The 19,485-nt window shown below is 34.5% G+C and overlaps 1 long non-coding RNA gene across 1 annotated transcript; it reads right to left on the reverse strand.

The window, feature by feature from the left end:
• Positions 1–879: 879 nt before the first annotated feature.
• LOC129921666 (uncharacterized) lies at positions 880–1,721 on the reverse strand. Its single transcript, XR_008773620.1, has 2 exons — positions 1,592–1,721; positions 880–1,477 (listed from the first exon to the last, which is right to left on the reverse strand). It is a non-coding gene; the product is annotated as an uncharacterized LOC129921666 (long non-coding RNA).
• Between the last annotated feature and the right edge of the window lie 17,764 nt (positions 1,722–19,485).

A 19,485-nucleotide genomic window follows, 5' to 3' on the forward strand; every position in this document is an offset into this window, starting at 1 on the left:
ATTATATATACCAATAGCAGTTCGCTAAGTTTCAAAATATTTATAATTCTACGCTGAGTGTTGGGCACAGAGTGGAGACAAATGTTAATGAGCTGCCCTAGGAACCAATAGCGTAGTTAGGGACTTGGCGGCCCAGGTTGCTTACCTGTTTAGTTGCCCTGCAATTTAATGTTTAATATAAAAAACACATTTCGTGAACTCATTTAGAGAACTCTCAAGTGGGGGTGGGGAGCTTTTCAAATCTGTAACCAACCCCTCCCACCCTAGCTAAGCCACTGGTAGGAACTAATCCTTTTCCTACAAAATCCTATTTCCTCCTGTTATCTGGGGCGTCAAGTAAGTATCATTATGCAAACACACTTTGCCTTATGTACATGATACATTTCTCTATTGTTTGCATTTGTAACCTTGACCGCTTTTGTAGGACGCATCTTGTGTGGCGACACACTACGCATTTTAAGACTGTCAAGCTTGACGGGCTTAACCAGGAGAAAGCCAGACACGCATCGGAAATACAAATCTAGATGTGACTGCATTACGCATGACTACCGGCAAACGAACTGGAACGTTTGGGGCACTGAGGGGTATATGGAACCTATAGTTCATTTACTTTACACAAAAACAGCAAAGTTGGATGGAGCTGACATTGGAGGAGAGTATGAGACTTATGAAGTACACACGTCTCTCTGTCAGGTTCTTGTATTCTTGTATTTATCAAATTATTATTATATATTTCCAATGCAAATATTTATTAATATTAAATATTATTTCAATTTGTATTATTGTTATTATTTTCTGAACTTATAATATTTTGGCTCAAGTTCAGCCTGACAAGCACATCATACACATATAGTTGTAGATAAACTAATAAACTAAGTGTATGATGTAAATAACAATAAAATTTATTCTTGTGATATATTTACAAATGACTGATTCATGATGACTGATAATAATAGTATGAAATATCAATATGTAATAATATGTAATCTACAAGGATCCAGTTAGTCTTCTTAGATACAGAACATTCATATAATTATGAAACACATAGTATATTACCTTAACTATAATAAGTAGTTCAATGGATCACCTAGTCCTTCAATCTCAAAAACAACAACTGGTAATATATGTAGATCTAGCCTCTAGATCAGGTACTGTCCACTGACGACAATTCCAAAAAGTAGAAGTTCATAGTTGACACTACACCATCAGGTCTGACCACTGCAACCCGCAGTCTGGAATCTTGAACCTCAGACTCATGTACAAATCCACGTGCACACCAGACGACCAACTGAGAGAAAGACCTCAGTCCTGTAGACTGTAGACCTACAGTTGTACTCTCAATATAGAACTGAGACTGAATAAACAAGTCTTGACACTGAGACTTGACACAGAGTCTAACATATAGACTTGACACTAATACTTGAAATAGAGTCTTCAACTGAGACTACGACTAAAACTTAGTCTTGACGCTAAAACCCTATAGAAGATAAAAGAAAGGATTCTTCTAATCATCTATATCTAGTCTAATTATAGACTTACAAATACGAACGAATTCAAATAGAAAAACTATACAATGAAAAATAAAACTCACCCTAAACAGGGGTCAAGATAATCCAACAAGAAAATGTCCAAGGCAAATGCTAAGGCTATCCAATAACAAAAACCAAGGAGAAATTCCAGAGCTCTCAAACACTTCTATCTGTACCAACGTACAAAACAATGGAGAGACTGTACTAGACGATAAATGACGCAAATCACACACACACTAAATTTACTACGTCACTAGAAGTTGTGACAAGCAACAAAAGCTCAGTCCTCTAGTCTACACAGAAAATATTAATAATGTAATGACGTCATCAATATAGTGATCAACGCCGCACTATCAATTAGAGAAATAATTCTACTATACAGTTACATAGATAACTGCGACACTCTCATTATAGAGAAAATAGTATCATATCCACATTATCCTACCAGAGACATAGTGAGGTTGGCAAGGGGGAACGATGCACCGGGGCAACCCTCAAAGAGTTTCCTCACGTAAAGGGCGCCAAAATAAAAGTTTCATTTTTTTAAATTATTTTAATTTACAAATATTTTTATATAAAATTAATGACTTATCGCATTACTTAATCTTACTTATACATTATCGTTATGCTTTATTTAAATACTTCTTTTTCTCTTTATTACAAGTACAATCGGATTTTTAATAAAACCATCATTTACTAATGACAAATATGCTTATATATTATAATTCAGTCAACAGTAGATCAGTACAACTATCATAGAAGAGTTTACTGAAATAATAAGACAGTAAAAAAAGACACTTTTTGCTTGCTACATCTAGAATCTAGATCAACAGTCATATTTTTCAGTTTATAATAATGTAAGTTCTTCTATTTGGTAAGGTCCTCGCTTATCAAACTGTGTCTCCCACCCCCCAACTTCCTAGGGCGCGAAGTTCCGAGTGACGTGCCATCGTTCAGTTGACATTTGTTACGCCCAACATTTAGGCAGGCTACAAGACATCTTTCTTAACACTACTTAGATCCTTCGATCAAGCCCACTGTCGTGCGCATCTGGTAGGGTATTTTTGTTTGAGCACCATAAGGTCTTATTAGTTCTGTTTCTAAGGATGCGCTATATTGGTGTCATTGTTCTCTTGTTGTGCCTTGAGATGAGTCTCTTTGTGTTCTCTTGGTGTGCCTTGAGATTGAGTTATCTGTGTGGTGTTATTCCCCAGTATTGGGTAAGTTAGTTTATTTTACTATCTTCTACATGTCCTAGCTTTACAATCGTTTCTTTAATAATCGTGAGAATGGCGGTATCAAAGGAGTGTGTATTTTTCTTATCTAGGGACGCAGGCTTGGGACTCTGCTGGAGTCAAGTCTGAGTTGTAGGCTTGGTAGTTGACTATTGCCCGTGGCGTTGGGTTGGCGTTGTGTTGGCGTTGTGAGGCCTGATTAACTATGGCACTGAAATTAAGGTGTGCTATAGCCCTTTGAATGTAATCTGTAATTGCCATTGATATTTATTCATAATGTATGCCTCAGAATATCATATATATATCATTAACTCATTAAACCTTTGTTGTTATATGCAATATTGTTATTCACTAGTATACGTTAATAGTTGGTTTATTCGTTCCTAGATATGTATTGCATAAATTGATTACTAGACTGTTAGGGGTGCCCAGGCAGACGAGCCAAGGCTAAATTATAACCCCGGCATAAAGCTAATAAACACTGCTCAGGTGGGGAGCCCGGCGGAGTACATCATACCCTAGATGAGCGCGAGGACAAAACCCACCTGACACCCACAACGAACATACGTGCTCCAATGTCTAGAATAGATCTCACAATTCAGTATCAACGAACATATCTTTTGTGTGGATGTTGGAGTTAGGTGAAAGTCATTATTTCAAGTATGAAAACCATTGTTTTAGGTCAGAGTTCTTCATAGTGTAAAGCTTCAATCTTGATGTTAAGCGTGAGAAAGAGTGATATAGGTTTTCAAATATTTAAAAAAAAGTTACCACGATTCGATCTTATTTAGCGACATTAATTGTTGACTAATTGCAAACAATGTTTTTTTTTTAATTATTATTCTTGATGGAATGCAGTCTAATGCAGACATGTTATCTGGCATCAGGGCAGTATCATCATACAAGTGTTATCAACAGTTTATTAATAAAATACTTTAGTTTTGTAAAATATTGTTTGACATCCACTCTGCGCTTGGTATTTTTATAGTGGATTAAGCATTATGCGGACAAAAATCACACTCTTAGATACCCACTTGAGCGTCATAAAGATCAACTCAGGCGCAATTTCGACCTCATTGTTGTACAGAAATGTAGCTGGCAGCAGATGACCTCTAAAAGAGGATAGCGCTCACGAAGACAGGGGACACACATTTATGGTCTAGAAGAAAGACCTAATAGAAGACCTTGTAGAAGACAGGCGCAGACGGACGAACAGAAAGACGTAAAAGAAATTTGATTGGCCCCTACCTATCAACGTCTTTGTCTGCATCAGGAGCAGAAAAATATGCATGTCTCGACTAGGTCTGCCTAACCATGTTAAACACTGCACTCTATAATTAATCTTCGAAAAGACATTGCCATTGTGAACAGACATTGCTTTTGTCTAAATTCTTTAGCGTGTATCTCAATAAGTCCCCATAACGATTCCTTCATTAAAACATTATGTTAGTAAAAGCAGTATCTACATAGCTCAAGCCTTTCCACATTTGCTCTCGATGAGAGATAAGTCGAGTCAAATAAAGTTCCTCATTTTATTCGTGGAAGTTGATTTCTATGTGGATTCCAAACACATGCTGAAATAGTAGTTACTAGTTTTTAGCAATACCATTGAATTTAAAACAATTAATTTATAGTAGTGACAAACTTAAATAGCGATAATTGTTTTTATTTTTTTCATTTCTAGGCCTACCAACGTGGGGGTCTGACATTCCCTTTTTTTGAGCCATGCAGATGAAGAATTTGTATAAAACATTTACTTTGTGCTGGGTCGTATTTTTTGCAATACATTGTTGCTTCTTATTCATAATTACATTTTGCAAAAATCGATTAAAAATTAAAAAAAAACCCACAGTGTATCAGAATTTATTTTTAGCTCGTAAAACAGTAAGTAAAATTATTGTAGCTATGAAAGTTACATGCTAAGGTTATTTGTAATTATGTTATTATCAAATGCATTTTCTTTACAAACCTAGATTTCTATGTGAAGTTCATGGTACAAAAGGGGGAGGTAAAAAAGTATTATGCTTCTTTTGCTCACTACGGCTTTGTCTCTAAAGTTTAGTCATTAAAAAAAAAACAACAACGCCTAACAGTTTCTCGCCAAGGCTCTACGGGAGAACTGATCCTTCCAGCCTTGCCATTCATTAGAGTTCATTTCAGTAACGAACAAATTCGCACATTCTTAGTATTTAGCTTTTTTTTTAAAGAGAAACTAATTTACGTGGTGGCCTACCAGTTAATTATTCCATTAGTTTGTGAAAGATTTATTCAGACCTCGCGGAACACTAGGGTTCCACGGAATACATTTTGGGAAACACTTGACTAAATTGTACAATCGTTTCTCACTATTCGTCAAGATTTATCTGTATATATAAAAACTTGGTTATCACTATCAAAAAACGTTCTCATTTTTCATAGCATATACACATATTGGCCTCTGTCCTACAAAACTTACTTCCGGGCATTCACACATACGTTCCAACTGGCATAAATAAGTAAAAAGAGGTAATACACACATTCTATCGTGTTTAGGTTGGAGTGATCTCTGAGAAAATAGAAAGCCATGAAAATATGGACATGAACAACATTTCCAATAGTATGACAACATTTCTCATTCGAATATTAAAGTCTTTATAAACGGCCTTGACAGTGTTGACTTTTTTTTTATGTGTCTTGTGTCTGAAAACTCCGTAACAATCAGGAAAGTCAATCTGGCTTTAGAAAGTTAGGCACTGGAATTTAAGGCACCGGTAATTAAAGTACTCCGAAAATGTAGGCTCCTTGAAATTTAGGCCCCTAATAATTTAGGCACCCGGTATTTAAGGCAACCTAAAATGTTGGCACTTGTAAATTGGCCACTTTTTGACCTATATTTTGATAATAATTTAAAAAAAAATAACGTATCCTTAGGCTATGAGATATTCGTGATGTTTTCCAAATTACCAACACGATTCCTATTTCATTTTCATGATACAAAAGAAAAGCTGACAAATAAAAAATATCTATTATTAGATAGCAGGAAAGAAAATGGCACTTGCGAGGAAAACATGGCTCAAAATTTAGAGTCATTATATAATATAGACATCACTGGATTCAAGGGATGGTTTGTAGGGATGATTCCCCGCTCATTGCTTTACCTCCACCACCAACCCCTAAGGCTGTTGATTTTTTAAAAAATTTCTTATTAAGCAATTAGTCTAAATAATTATCTACTAATCTAAATACTCCAAATTAATTGTTTATAATATAAAAATATTCAGTATATACTACATCGTAACCCTTTCTGTAAAATTAAAAAACGTTTTTAAGATTTTAAGTTAAGTTTAAAAGTGTAACACTAAATGTTGCGAATAAAGTCCATCTAGTGTGAACTTCTGGAAGGAGGAGAGCCTGAGGCATAATGCGCGTTACTTAGGAGTTCAAACTAGACCAACAGTTGTTATCATTATAACGATTGGTCAAGTTTTATATATGTTTATAAACTAAAAAGTGTTTTATTTATTATTTTTATAATAGTCATTTAATGTATTGAATAGCTACCCACAAATTAAAAATATTCTAAAGTTTTATTTTGAATAACAACGTGTTTAAATGAGCTTAGAAAACAAAGTCGGCTTCGTGTACATATAGCACCATCCATAATTAATTTAAGAACATTTTATAACAATTACAAAACTTTCTATTAATCACAAAATATTTCTAAAAAATAAAAAGCAGAATATATTTTAGTGCCTATTATAAAATGTATTACCTTTTATTTTTTTAAAAAAGTGTCATTATATTGTTTGAAAATGGATTAAAACAAAAATTTGATATGTTGAAAACTTATCTGTTTATTGAAATATACATTTTTTAAAGTGATGAAATATTATTTCAAAATATGTAGTTATTTGGCATATTACGACATAGGGGCCACCATCAGTGGATGTACGCTACAAAGGTTTCATAAGTAATATTGCATTAAGAAAAAAAAACCCAGATAAATCCATTATTTGCTTTGTGAGTTGTGCTACATCGGCATCATTTTGTGAACATTTTAGTCCACAATCTCATTCCTATTTGAAGATCTAATTATAAAATTGTAAATGAAATACAAACCCATTGCCGAAAATACGCTCATCTTTCAAAATTTTTTTTTTCTAACAAATAATGAGCAACATGTTGAACTCTTATTGTTAACTGAGGTTCGCTGGATTTTGAAAATTAATTGTATTGTTTGTTTTGTAAGCTCTATAATACAATTTTGGATTTATTTTTTTTGAGAAACAGCACTTAAATCATCTCGCGCAGCACCAAATTCTAAGGCTGATATCACATTTGATATACTACTTTTTGTAAACGATTATTACTATATTTTTATTACGTCTATAAAAAACAACTGGTCGATCAATGTCTACTGTGTTAGATGTTTGTACAGGTTTAAGTATTTGTTTCAACAATCCAACCTCACTTTGTGAGTATTAATCTTATTGAGGCGTATTTTTACAAAGCATACATCAACTCAATCTCTTTGTCTGTGTGGTTAAAAAGTTTGTACACATTATTTCTACAACACCAAATCTCGGATTAAGGTGAAATTTTGCACAATTATTTCTTCTACACGAAAATACAAGAATCAATAAAAACAAAAACCAATTAGTTAATTTACTATTGGAAATTATTTAATTTGTTTCGTATCTTGACGGCGACAAGAAATCTAAATCGACCACCTGCGGACAACGGTTACACTTGCCCTGGATGTGCCAAATATGTAGGTTACAACTGGGGCTGCACAGCCAAGGGAAATACTGCATTCCTCACTAATCTTCGGACTCAGACAAGCCTTATTATTATGTTGACAAATGTGGTGGTAATAGTTAAATAAGTCCACTTTAGGACTCGAGCCCTGAGTGAACATTTTTTTATGCATTTAAAAAAAAAAATGTCATGTAAACATTCACCAAGATACCCCTTTTTCTATCCACCTTTTACAACTGGCCTAGAAAGGTGATATGATCATAGCGCATTGAGAAAGCTAAAAGCTAAACAAATAAACGGTAAAATATTTCTAATCACACAGATTATTATGTCTAGGTTTATTGTACACATTCATAATAATTGATATTATTATTATTATATGTTTATTTTTTAAGTATATTTTTATTGTTTTTTCTGTTGTTTTTTTTCACTTAGATATAAATTAAGTCAAGACTATAGGCTTGTTGGTTGTTTTCGCGATTAGCTAATGGTCCCTTTTTTTGGGTGGAAGTGGGCAGATTTTGACAAACCTGGCTATTCGATCGTTATGTTAGCATTCGGTCCCTAATATTTTTGTACTGTATTATTTTATTTCATTAAATAACATTTCTGAAATTATTATATTTTTCGTTTTATAATTCATTATATGACATTTGATGAAATAAATACAAGTTGTAATATTTCATAATAAAGACAACAAACAGTTATTTAAATGATGTGAAATTTTGTATCCGTCAATTTTTGTTTCACTATGAACTTTTTTTTTTATTTAGCCACTGGATCGAATGTTTTTGTTTTTATCTCATTAATAAAAGCAAACCTGATTTCATCCAATCGCAAATATTTGTAGTTCATCCATATATAATGTAAATAATGAAATGTGTTGATCTGAAAAGTTAGAGAATATTTCGTAACTTGGTTATGGTGACGAATATGTGCCAGTTCTGGAAATAATGCTTTTTCGTATTTTAATTACATATATTTTCTTATCTTATATTATCTCTTTGGTCTCAATTAGTATGATTGAAATATTTTGTTTTACTCAGTCATTTATTTTTGGAAACTCTACGGTTCATTGTTTCAGTTTGGTGTTGTTTGTGTTGCAAGTGCCGTCGCAGCCAATCATTGATTACACAAGAACAAGAAAGTAAAGGAGAAAGAAGACGTTTACTTAACGGACAAGATGTCGTAGAGGAATATGTTGGGCCAGAGCAAGGAAATGTAACAGAAGCAGTGAGTCAAGCAATTAATGAGCCAGGACATGCAACTGAATCTAACTCCTTAACTGGATATGTATGCCAACCCGACGAACGAACAGATAGTTTTAATGAATGTAGTCCAGACAACATTCCAAAGTTTAATGCGATTTTAAAAGGAAAAATAAAAGACATCATCTGTGCATATATAAGGTCTCCGAATTTACTGCATTTGTTTCATAAATACAATGTGATGGTGCTTTCTGAACGTGATATAGTAAGTATTTTTAAAAATAAATTTATTGTGATGTACATACACATAAAATATAATAATATATATATATATATATATATATATATATATATATATATATATATATATATATATATATATATATATATATATATATATATATATTACCATTTGATAATCAATAATTGTTGTAAATTTGTATACCATAATTTTGTTAATTTATGCTATAAATTTCCGAAAATAAATTAGCAAAAAAGATTCGTCATTCTTTAAAATCGATAATATTAAACACAAAACGTTTATATATATATATATATATAATATATATATATAATAAAGTTTTGTCACCAAATGTATTTTTAAAATGCTGTGTAGAATTAAAACTTTTTAGCAAGCATCAATTTTGATGATTTCATTCATGATTAAATAATTAAAAAAACAACCATTCTACTTTTGAAAATTACTTTCCGTAATCATGACTTTTTAAACAAATAGTTCTATTAAAGTTTCAATAACTTTTTGTATCAGAATTCTAGCATTCAATATTTAAAATAAGATGTGCCTCAATTATTTCTACATTTGTCTTATATTATTTTTATCATTATTATTATTATCATTATTATTATTATTATTACTTTTTTTTAGTTTTAATAAAAATAATACTTTGATAATATGTAAAAAGAAATGTAAACTCGTGCAAAGCGTCTATTATAAGCGTAATAAAAGTCATCGCCCTTCGTCCTATGGTGACTTATTTGACTAGAAAATGGAATAAGTATGTTTATTAGACTGCAAAATAAGCAAGTGTTATATATGTCATTTTATAGACCATGAGTTTATGTTTTTTCGATCCCATTCTTAACTGGAATAAAAATTGCCCGCTGAAAGTATTTTAATATATATATCGTAATGTGATTTTAATAGGACAAAATTATAGTTTACATTGGGTAACCAAAGAGTCAAAGTCAAAGACTTAAAAAAAAAAACATAACATGTCTAAGAGGTAATATTCAAGGTAAAAGACAGAGGGGAACGAAGAAAGATAGTTGACATTTCTTGTTTTGCCCTCAACGGATAGGTGAATGTGTGAAAGAATATATACCCATAAAGTTGAACGATAATTCCAAGGGTTATACAATAATTGGATTTATTTTGTATTCATTATTTTGTGCTGCATTTTTTCACAATTCTTCAAGACTATATGCTGAAATGTGCATTCTCATAATCACTTAGGTTGAAATTAAGAAAACAATGAAAAGAAGAGGACATTACGAAGGCGCCGATGTACTGCTCGAAAGACTTGTTGCTTATGACGGATGGTTTCAATGTTTGATACAAGTTATGAAAGATCCAGCAACAAAGTTACATCGTGCCGCTGAAGAATTGCAGAAAATAAGAGGTAAATAGGTTTGTAAATTAAAGTTTTAAAATAAAGAGTCAAATATTAATTTTAGGAAAAAAAAACAACCGTCTATTATTAGATAGTCACCGTATTATTACCAAATTAGAAACATAAATATTTTCCATGAAATAAATCTTCATTAATTTTATGTAATCGCACCTGCGAGCTTCCATTGCTATTGAAGAGCACAATTTCCATGCTTATATCATTCTTAGATCGTTATTGTGGTCCTATCTCTTCTGCAGACTATTGGGTTGAGAGGGTATCTGGAAGATGTTGCGGTTAGGTGCTTAGCAAACACATCTTTGATTAATTAGGGATTTAAACTCAAACATCCTCCATAGGTAGATCAGTTGCTTTTAACACTCAGCCAAACATTCAAATATATATATATTGGCTTTTGCATTTCCAAAGAATCAAAAGTGATACACGCAAAACTTAAGGATCTAGTAGGCATCAAGTATATTTGTATTTCAAATTTCAGAGTAATTCTTTGAATAACGTACACAATTGCAACATCTCTTCTTAGGCAGAACAGAGAAGAAATGTGTACATCATGCTAAGCAGTAAAATTAAATCAATGCGTTAAATCGCTAACAGCTATTAGTCCTAGTATTGTTTGCCATGTATTAAAAACGTGTATAGGTATATTCATCTTATTGATGAGAAACTGCTTTTAAATATTAAACAAAACAGTTTACTTTCAAAGACAAAAGAAAAAAAATAAAATAAATAAAAAAATACTCGCTCCTAAATTTAAAAGCTACACAAATTAAAAAGTATAATTTTAATATAGTTAAAGGTTTTTAAGATCTAAATAATAAAAGATAATATACAGGCTGTCAAGACCAAACCAATATCGGATTTCCAACATGTTGTGTGTGTGTGTGTGGGGGGGTCTCAAATGATTTGCAAACCTTCTGCAATATGAATGTTTAAGGAAACAAACAATCTTTTTAATATGCAATAGGCGTAGGATAGGTTAAAAATTTAGTGTTCCAGCTAAACACTAATTCCCAAGATTAACTAAACAAATGACCAAATACATCATCTGCCCCATAGATCTGAAAGGGGGACGTTACTTTAGTTTTTCATAAGACAAACAAAATAATACCATTAAGTTTTGTCTACACTTCAATGTGCACCACTGATTCATCTGAGAGTAGTTCTTGTCATTCTATTCATTATTAATAACCTATATTTTTTTAAATATCCATTTTATTTCAGATACACTTATTATCACTTATCCAGCATATATTAAGGTATGTTTGTTTCCAAATTAGCAACTTTAATAAATAGCCCAGTACATGAGCTACGGTACTCAATGCCATGTATCTAATCTATTAAACCTCATTTTGTTCATTATGTTATGATTATCAATGTCTCTAACACAAGTCATTTGGAGTTTCATTCTAACTCTCTGCAGATAAAGACGCCTAATTAGTGTCCAATGTAATACACGTACGTAGCTTTTCAAATGATCATGGCGGTAACTCAAAAACTGAATAACGTCTTATTAGCAGGATGGTTTAATTTATCTCTAAGTATATCGAAGATTAACAAGTAATTCAAGTGATCTCTAAAGTATATCGAAGATTAACAAGTAATTCAAGTGATCTCTAAAGTATATCGAAGATTAACAAGTAATTCAAGTGATCTCTAAAGTATATCGAAGATTAACAAGTAATTCAAGTGATCTCTAAAGTATATCGAAGATTAACAAGTAATTCAAGTGATCTCTAAAGTATATCGAAGATTAACAAGTAATTCAAGTGATCTCTAAAGTATATCGAAGATTAACAAGTAATTCAAGTGATCTCTAAAGTATATCGAAGATTAACAAGTAATTCAAGTGATCTCTAAAGTATATCGAAGATTAACAAGTAATTCAAGTGATCTCTAAAGTATATCGAAGATTAACAAGTAATTCAAGTGATCTCTAAAGTATATCGAAGATTAACAAGTAATTCAAGTGATCTCTAAAGTATATCGAAGATTAACAAGTAATTTAAGTGATCTCTAAAGTATATCGAAGATTAACAAGTAATTCAAGTGATCTCTAAAGTATATCGAATATTAACAAGTAATTCAAGTGATCTCTAAAGTATATCGAAGATTAACAAGTAATTCAAGTGATCTCTAAAGTATATCGAAGATTAACAAGTAATTCAAGTGATCTCTAAAGTATATTGAAGATTAACAAGTAATTCAAGTGATCTCTAAAGTATATCGAAGATTAACAAGTAATTCAAGTGATCTCTAAAGTATATCGAAGATTAACAAGTAATTCAAGTGATCTCTAAAGTATATTGAAGATTAACAAGTAATTCAAGTGATCTCTAAAGTATATCGAAGATTAACAAGTAATTCAAGTGATCTCTAAAGTATATCGAAGATTAACAAGTAATTCAAGTGATCTCTAAAGTATATCGAAGATTAACAAGTAATTCAAGTGATCTCTAAAGTATATCGAAGATTAACAAGTATTTCAAGAGATCTCTAAAGTATATCGAAGATTAACAAGTAATTCAAGTGATCTCTAAAGTATATCGAAGATTAACAAGTAATTCAAGTGATCTCTAAAGTATATCGAAGATTAACAAGTAATTTAAGTGATCTCTAAAGTATATCGAAGATTAACAAGTAATTCAAGTGATCTCTAAAGTATATCGAAGATTAACAAGTAATTCAAGTGATCTCTAAAGTATATTGAAGATTAACAAGTAATTCAAGTGATCTCTAAAGTATATCGAAGATTAACAAGTAATTCAAGTGATCTCTAAAGTATATCGAAGATTAACAAGTAATTCAAGTGATCTCTAAAGTATATCGAAGATTAACAAGTAATTCAAGTGATCTCTAAAGTATATCGAAGATTAACAAGTAATTCAAGTGATCTCTAAAGTATATCGAAGATTAACAAGTAATTCAAGTGATCTCTAAAGTTTATCGAAGATTAACAAGTAATTTAAGTGATCTCTAAAGTATATCGAAGATTAACAAGTAATTCAAGTTATCTCTAAAGTATATCGAAGATTAACAAGTAATTCAAGTGATCTCTAAAGTATATCGAAGATTAACAAGTAATTCAAGTGATCTCTAAAGTATATCGAAGATTAACAAGTAATTCAAGTGATCTCTAAAGTATATTGAAGATTAACAAGTAATTCAAGTGATCTCTAAAGTATATCGAAGATTAACAAGTAATTCAAGTGATCTCTAAAGTATATCGAAGATTAACAAGTAATTCAAGTGATCTCTAAAGTATATCGAAGATTAACAAGTATTTCAAGTGATCTCTAAAGTATATCGAAGATTAACAAGTATTTCAAGTGATCTCTAAAGTATATCGAAGATTAACAAGTAATTCAAGTGATCTCTAAAGTATATCGAAGATTAACAAGTAATTCAAGTGATCTCTAAAGTATATCGAAGATTAACAAGTAATTCAAGTGATCTCTAAAGTATATCGAAGATTAACAAGTAATTCAAGTGATCTCTAAAGTATATCGAAGATTAACAAGTAATTCAAGTGATCTCTAAAGTATATCGAAGATTAACAAGTATTTCCAAGTAATTCAAGTGGCTTTGTAGCCCCAGCTACGATCTACATATTTTTGCTATACCAGCGCAGAGATTACCGAATGCTTCGATTTAGATTATCTTTATGCCGTCCACTTCTGTTCTCGGCAGACACCCACAGAGAGTATCTACATTTAGTTTGTTTGCCCGACCACTGTCATACTTTTTACCGTCACCCTAGGCGGAGTTGTATCTAAAGCCGTTCTATTCTTCTTTTTTTTTCACATAAATCATTTGTCTGTATGTGGTGATTAATAGTGTGCTACTGATCAGAATAAGAACCTAAGCATGGGCATAATTACACTTATATATATATATATATATATATATATATATATATATATATATATATATATATGTGTGTGTGTGTGTGTGTGTGTACTTTATTACATTTTGACCGTTCATTTTTTTGGAAAACATTTATTGTACTTTAGATTAGGTTCTACCTAGAGTTTGTGGAAAGACTATAGACACTTCACACCTTGCCAGCTAGGTGGTCTGGGGGAGCGCTGTGAACTTCCACAGCCCGGCCTCCAAGCACTATTTTGGCTATTTAAGGCAAAGAAATGCGTATTTTGAGGATTCTACAGTTCATTATCCTGCTATTTAAATGTCTTTTTTTGTTCAAAACCAAAATCTACTATTCACAAAACACTTTACTTATGGAGCCCTGCGACTGGTAGAAATTTGTAACCGCTCTTAACTATGCTCATGAAATTGGGTCACTGTAGTTTGCTTTATAATTATGTCGCATGATTTTAAATTTAAAAAAATCTCTATTTTTTTATTTTATTTTTTTTAACAAACTCAAATCCCCCTTAGTTTCGCTCATAGAATTTGGTGACTGTAGTTAGCTTTACAATAATACTGAAGAGGTTTTTTAACCTTAAAGCTATCTGTAGGTTTCTCTTGAACTCAAAATTATCTTAAAGCCCTCTGGAATTGGGGAGGGGGGTAAAATCTCGGCTACGCTCATAGATTTTATTTGTTTAGTTTGCTTAACTCCGCCATATGCCGGTCCCAAGCCCGGGTGAGAAAGGAGGAGGGTTTGGCGTGGGGCTAGCGACCCCACCCTGTAAAACCACTATTGCTACAGAAACGGCAAACTCGACACATAATGAAAACTATGCATGCGGCGAGGGCGGCCAAACCCTGATGACGGTGTTGGATCAAAGCCAACTGGAAGTCCAATACCCGATACATGGCAAGCCTTTCAACGCAAGGAAACCGACTCTTATAGGCACGTGGAATGTAAGAACCCTGAATCAATGCGGTAAACTTGACCAACTTTTAAGAGAGTTTGACTCTTACCGGCTGGATATCATTGGGATCTGCTAGATGCGGTGGACATCAAGTGGACAAATAAGCAATGATGGCAAGACAATAATATATTCAGGACATGACAAGGAGCACATTGGTGGTGTAGGAATCATCATGTCTAAAATAGCAGCTTCAGCGCTAATTGCTTGGAAGCCGGTCAGTGACCGCATCATTACAGCTCGACTCCAAACAAAGCAAATCAAAATCACTACCATCCAAGCATATGCCCCTACAGAGGATGCAGAAGATACCATCAAAGATAATTTCTATAATCAACTACAAACCACTCTTGATGAAACACCTACTCACGACCTAATTCTACTGATGGGAGACTTTAACGCCAAAATCAATCCCAACCGAACTGGCTTTGAATATGTAATAGGACCATATGGCTCTGCAGAAAACATCAGTGATAATGGCGAGCGCTTGATTTCTCTCTGCGCATCCAACAGCCTTTCAATTGGAAACACATATTTTAAGCACAAACAAATACACAGAAAAACATGGCGATCACCAAATGTAGAAACCTTCAACGAGATAGATTACATTTGTATCTCCAAACGATGGAGGTCATCTCTGTTAGACGTGCGGACCCGCAGAGGAGCTGATATCGACTCAGACCACTAGCTTGTCAGTGGCAAATGTAATCTCCGATTGAAACGCCAACCAAAACGAGCCACACGAACCCGCCCATTTAATGTAGAGAAGCTTAAAGACGGCAATACTGCAGCACAGTTCCAATTGAAACTAACGAACCGCTTTCAGGCTCTTGCATATATATTGACCCTTGAAGAAGAGTGGGCCAACTTCAAAGATACCACTATTGGGTGCGCGGAAGAAGTTATCGGAAGGAGGCGAGGTTCATACAAGGAACGGTGGATACAAGACAGAACATGGAAATTGATAGATGAGAGGAAAGAGGCCAAACGTAGACGAGATCAGAAAAATGAAACACAGGATCGCAGCCTAGCGGAAGAAGCCTATAGGGAAGCAGATCTGAAAGTAAAGAGAAGCTGTCGGCGAGATAAACGGGACTGGATTGAGCAGAAGGGACAAGAGGCACAAGCAGCTGCAAGCAGAAATGACACAAAACCCTCCATCGTATTGTCCGAGATCTCAATGGAGCAAAGAGTGGTCATGGGGCACCAATAAAAGACATGCAAGGCAAAACTTTGTTAACGAAAGAAAACAGGATGCAAGATGGGTAGAGCACTTTAAAGAGACCCTTAACCAACTGTCGCCAGACCTAACTTATATATTCAAGGACCCCTCTCCAGACAATGATCTCAAGGTCAAGACAGACCCAATAACTGCTGAGGAGGTTACCATGGCCATTTCAGTGCTAAAGAATAACAAAGCACCAGGACTAGACATGATATCAGCAGAAATGCTAAAATATGGGGGACAGTGCATTGTTAACAGAATGACTGATCTCTTAAATCTCTGTTGGCGAACTTCAAAAGTCCCAGAGGACTGGCAAAAGGGAGTGATTGTAAAGCTTCCAAAAAAGGGCAACTTGGCAGACTGCAACAACTGGAGGGGCATTACTCTCCTCTCTGTCCCTGGCAAAGTTTTCAGCACTGTTTTGTTGAGACGGCTTCAACAGTCTGTAGATGAAAGGCTCAGAGAAGAACAAGCAGGTTTCCGAAGAGGCAGATCATGTACAGAGCAGATTTTCGTTTTACGAAATATCATAGAACAAAGTCTGGAGTACCAACAACGGCTAACGATCAGTTTTGTGGACTTCAAAAAAGCGTTTGATAGTGTCCAGCGAGAATCACTATGGAAAATAGTTAGAGAATACAGTATCCCAGAAAAATTCGTCCAGATCCTACGACACCTTTACAGTCAGTCTAGTTGCTGCATTAAAACAGAAGAGGGAACCACAGAGTTTTTTACAATCGAGACAGGTGTGAGACAGGGGTGCATCTTATCTCCCTTCCTTTTCCTCCTAGCCATCGACTACATAATGAGGAGAGCAATGAACCAGACTGCCTTTGGTATCTCATGGCATGAACAACTCCGATTGAAAGACTTGGACTTTGCTGATGATGTTGCACTACTTGGGGCTACAAATAAATGCATTCAAGAAATGACGGAGAGCCTAGACAGAGAGGCACCCAAAATTGGCCTCCGCATAAACTTGGATAAGACTAAAATTATGCGAGTGGGATATAAGGCAAAGGGTGTCCCCGTCAGACTTGGCGAGCCAAAGCTTGAAGAGCTGGACAAGTTCACGTACCTTGGCAGCATCATAACAAATGATGGAGATGCCAAGCCATTGGACTCGAGACAAAAATACACCTCCTCAACACAATCGTCATTCCAACTGCTACATATGTATGTAAATGTGGAAGTCATCTGTCAAAATTGAGAAAAGACTAAATGTGGCTCAACAGAGATGGCTGAGACGGATTTTGGTAGTCAGTTACACAGACCGGATCTCAAACAAGGAAATCCTATGCCGAACTGGAAGTCGAACACTTAGTGAGGTTGTGACTGAGCGTCGCATGAGGTTTGCGGGACATGTTCTACGTCAAAATGAATTACGCACACCAAGAGTTGCGATAACATGGAAGCCAAAACGAGAAAAGCGCAAACAGGGACGTCCTCGTATTACCTGGCGACACACCTTCATGGAGGACCTCAGAACAGTGGACACCAGGTGGGAGGAGGCTTCAGACATTGCCAGTGACAGATCATTATGGAGACAGCTTGCCGCCCAATGCGCCGAACGGCGCGGGAGGACCTAAGTCTAAGTTAGTAAGTTTGCTTAAATTTTGTATTGAAGAGGTGGTTTTTAGCTTTAAAATCTGCTAAAGAGGTTTTAAACTCAAAACCCATTAGAGGGCGTTTTAACTTAAAAGCCTCTAGAGTGGTTTTTAAACAAAAAACCCTCTCTTCGCTACGCTCACAGTATCTGATTACTGTTGTATGTTTTAGTCTTATATTGAGAGCGGGGTTTTATCATTTTAAAAAATTTCGAAGGGGGTTTGAAACTCAAAATCTTTCATTGGCTACGCTCATGGAATATAGTGACAGTCATTGTTTGTTTATTGAAAAAATATGTTTTAACATCAAAACCCCTGGATGGTGATGTTAAATTCAAAACCCCTTTTAGCTGTAAGTAAGGGATTGTTTAACATTAAAATCTTACCTAAAGTAAAATAATCGTTCATAGAATTCATCCCCCCTCCCATGGGGGATTTCGTTTTTGAGAGAGGGTGTTAAACCCATTCCGGCTACGCCCATGATATATAATTTTATGTATAATTAAGTTCATCTGGCATTAATCATTTATACTTCTGTGTTTGTCAAACTTTGATTAGTGCACCACTCCCCTAAAATAAAAAAAAAAAAACATATTTAGTTGGCCATCCACCTTTTGAGTCATCAAGTGTCTCGCTGAGAGGAACGGTTTAAATGATGCAAAGATTGTTGTGGTTTCCTGGTTGGGCATCGCGAAAGCTTCTGGCCATTTACTAAAATAGTCCATTATCACGAGAATGTATTTGTTCCCTTTGTTAGTCTCAGGGAAACGTCCAGCTACGTCCAGTGCGATTCTCTCGAATGGGACACCTACGTTGTACTGTTGCAAGCGTCCTCTAGTTCGACGTTGCGGGCCTTTAGTTGCCGCACACCGGTCACATTTCCTGCACCAATCTTCTACGTCTTCCTTGTAACGACACCAATAAAACCTTTGCCTGACTTTTTCTAACGTTTTGTTAACGCCTAAGTGACCACCTGTGGAGCCGTTGTGCATTTCATGTAGCACTTCTGGGATTCTAATCTTTGGTAAAACTAGTTGTACTCGTGTCGAGGTCCCATCGGTGGATTCCCAAATCCGTTTTAGGACGTCGTTGTCTATCACCAGAGAGTCCCATTGCGCCCAGTAAGCCTTGGTAATCTCTCCCGTACTAGAAATTTGATGCCAATCAGGGCGTTGTCCAACTTCCTTCCATTGCAAAATTGGGGATATATCTTTGTCATCCTTTTGTTCTCTGCTTATCGTCTCCTCAGACCAAGACGCTGATGCACTTAGCTCCAACCGCCTACAATCCAGGGCACTTGTTTTCCCTTCTACTTTTGTGCAATGCTTGCACTCCTGCTTACAAGGTCGTCGTGATAAAGCGTCAGCATTCAAATGGGCTTGTCCCTTCCTGTGTTGTGTTTCGAAATCATAAGTCTGTAACCTTTCTAACCATCTAGCTACTTGTCCTTCCGGATTCTT

Source organism: Biomphalaria glabrata, chromosome 11, assembly GCF_947242115.1.
Source record: "Biomphalaria glabrata chromosome 11, xgBioGlab47.1, whole genome shotgun sequence".
NCBI classification, from domain to species: domain Eukaryota; kingdom Metazoa; phylum Mollusca; class Gastropoda; family Planorbidae; genus Biomphalaria; species Biomphalaria glabrata.